The sequence below is a fragment of the Cibotium barometz genome, chromosome 29 (assembly GCF_041138505.1).
Source record: "Cibotium barometz isolate CiBa-2024 chromosome 29, ASM4113850v1, whole genome shotgun sequence".
Taxonomy (NCBI): domain Eukaryota; kingdom Viridiplantae; phylum Streptophyta; class Polypodiopsida; order Cyatheales; family Cibotiaceae; genus Cibotium; species Cibotium barometz.
In genome coordinates, this window is record NC_141074.1 from 53001757 (window position 1) to 53005143 (window position 3387).

A 3387-nucleotide genomic window follows, 5' to 3' on the forward strand; every position below is an offset into this window, starting at 1 on the left:
CTTTCATGTCAGATGTACCTTGTGGTCAGCACATGGAAGTTTGAAAACCGAATTTTATTTTTTCCCTTTTTTTATGTTTAACTTTTTACTTTCCCTCCTTTTGCATTTCACTACCTTTTCATTTCCCCCCTTTTTTTAGCAGAATTCAATTTTGTCGTATCTTCTTCTGCAACTCTAGTTCTTTCTTCCATGAAATTTTACAGGTATGTTGTTCTCCACCATAGCTCTCTCCTCATAAAATTTCATCTCATTTGGACAAAACCTCTATGAGTTATGTACATTTTCTCACATGAACTTTCTCTTCTTTGCGCCACAAATAGCTATCTTAATATGAAGTGGCATCAAATTCTTATGAGTAATGATCATATGTTTAGGGTTTGTCTATTTTTGTCTTGATGTAAGATAGGTTTGTTTATGTTTTGTCTTGATGTGTTGTTGTTTATTTTCACAGGCGCAGGGCTTTGGCAATAAGATTGTGCAAATGAAAGCAGTAAGTTGATGTTTATTTCGTGTTGTTTTAATCTTTATTTGTTGCTTATAATCTTCTCTACACCACAAATAACTATCTTGACTTTAAGTGGCATAAAATACTTGTGAGTAATGATCATAGGTTTAGGGTGGTTTGTTTATGTTTTGTCTTGATGTGTTTATGTTCATTTTCATAGGTTGTAAGCAACAAGGTTGTGTGAATCAAAGCAATAGGTTGCTGTTTATTTCTTGTTGTTATAATGTTTATTTATTACTTTACAATCTTAACATAGATATTTATTAATCATGCAATCAGTCTTTGTTAATGGTGCTTTGTTTTTTATTGTAGATGCCTTCAAGTAGGAGGAATATCAGTAATATTCACATAGTGGAGGTGCTGAATAGGAGAGATGATGAAGGTAATTGGATCCCTGATCAATAAAGTAAGTTAAATTGGATTTTAATGAGACCAAGTACCCGTGGGAGTTTCAAGGTCAAGCTCAAAGATGTAACAGACCCCAACAAACAATGGAAAGATAGAATCATAGAGTTCAGGAGAATGCACCAATGGTACAATAACAAAGGCTTTCATTTAGCATGTTTATATGCACGAAGTGCTGCAGAAGTTGCTCCTGAGTATGATATCTCAGATGCAAAATTTGAGAGGCTGCAGGAGGAGCTCTTTGGACCTCGACCATGCATTGACCTCTCGGACCCTATACATGGTGATAGAGCGATCCCTAGGGGTAGACCTAGATGCACTGGACGGGAAACAGAATGATGAGGCTGAGAAGTTAGGTTTAAAAAAATTAATATTCTTGAAAATTTTGGTGCAGGGCCTCAGGGGCATGGGGACCCCACACATGTAATCTGGGATGCATCAAGGCCCCTCCAGGCATGCCAGCCAAAGGCTAGCAAGGATGGCTTGAATCTGCACAGGGGCATGGGGACCTGCCACATGTAATCTGGGATGCATCACGGCCCTCCAGGCATGCCAGTCAAAGGCTGGCAAGGATGCAAATGCCAGCCTTTGACTGGCATGCCTGGAGGGCCCTGATGCATCCCAGATTACATGTGTGGGGTCCCCATGCCCCTGAGGCCCCGCAGAAACAATTTCATCTCATTTGAAAATATGTTTTTCCATGCAATTGTATTTTGAAATAATTTTTGATATTTTTATTTTTGCATGCAAATATTTTCTTTAGGAAATTGTCTATGTCATGAGTTTGCATCTAGAGCTAGTCGAAGAAGGGGTGGTGGAGGAAGATTCCATGATGCAGCTTTGAAGGAGTACATTGGCAAAATCTTCCAAGACATTATTGTCTTTCACAAAGTATGCTCCCCTGATGGAAAAGTCTCTCTCATGAAGATCAAGACTTTAACAAAGGGTGCTGCATTCAAGTCTATGCCTGTGAAATCAAGCTTAGAGAAGGTGATGCTTGTGAAGCACTGTAGCTCAGCGCGTGGAGGGAAGATTCATTCACTAGTTGGCCTAGGCCTTGCCACTGGGAATATTGATCTTCATGCTATCCAACTCGAGCTCGAAGGAAATTTTGTTGTAATTCCTTCGCTTAAACCTCCTACTAACTCTGCTGAGCCTAGTTGGCTCTCCATATTGAACTTGCAATCAATATATGGGTTGTCTGATACGAGTGTTTCAAAACTTATGGGGTATGTGTCCCTTCCCCTCTCTATCTTTCACATGCTTGCATGAATGTCTTATCTTTCTCCTTTACTATTCATTCTGTTATATGTAATAGGTTATTGAAGGATCAAATTATACCAGAAGACAATGAGATGCCTTCGGACTATGCACGAGCAAAAGAAATGTTGCACTCCATAGGGAAGGACTATAACACACACCATGCTTATTTAAATAATTATATTCTCTTTCGGCATGAGTACGCCACTCTTCACGAGTATCCACAATGTGGTTCATCGAGGTATAGGCAAGATGTCCAAGGACAAAGGGTCCCTGCTAAAGTCTTAAGACACTACATATTCAAATAATGTTCAGATTCAAATCCATTGCATGTTTAATGACTTGGCATCGAAACACCATATCCACAGATGACGTTATGTGTGTGCCCCTGCACTGATTCTTTAGCATGGAGGCATATCGAAGAGAAGTGGGTGGACTTTGGGAAAGAGCCTCGTCATATTCGTCTCGGACTAGGAATGGATGGATTCAATCCATTTGGCTTACAAAGTTCATCATGGAGTACATGGCCCATTTTCCTAGTGAATTATAACCTGCCACCATGGTTAGCAATAGAGAAGGGGCACCTTTTAATTTCCTTGATAGTTCCATGGAAGTACAAGGTTAAAAACATGGACGTCTACTTGGCTCCATTAGTTGACAAGCTATGCACGTTATGGGATGGTATCCAAGTTCATGATACTTCTAAGCGGTTTGGAGAAAGGGTTGCAACAGTGCGAGGAATACTTATGTGGACCATGCATGATTGACTGGGCTATGGAGAGTGCTCTGGTAAGTTAATTATTCTAAGATTTCTTGATCTGATTTAATTTCACGATTTTGGTATTTTTGTATTATTTTCATACCTCATCACAATAATTAACATGTTTGGCAGAGCTTTCAATATATGGTTATAATGCATGCCCTATATGTGGGCCTAGACTAGAGGCCCGGTACTCAACAACTTTGAAGAAGGTTATCTACGAGGGGCCACAAAAAGTATCTCCCCGACAACCATAAGTTGCAAGAGAGATTTCTAGGGAGGCCTCCTCGTGTGCAAAGCCAAGTGATTGGAGGAGGGTATAGGAAGTGGATCCAAGTTGTTCACCCCCTGGAATGAAGCGGCTATCCATCTTCCATCTACTCCCATATATTGGGGTGATCTTCTAGTCAATCATCTTCTTAACCTTACGCACATTTTCAAGAACATAGCCGATATG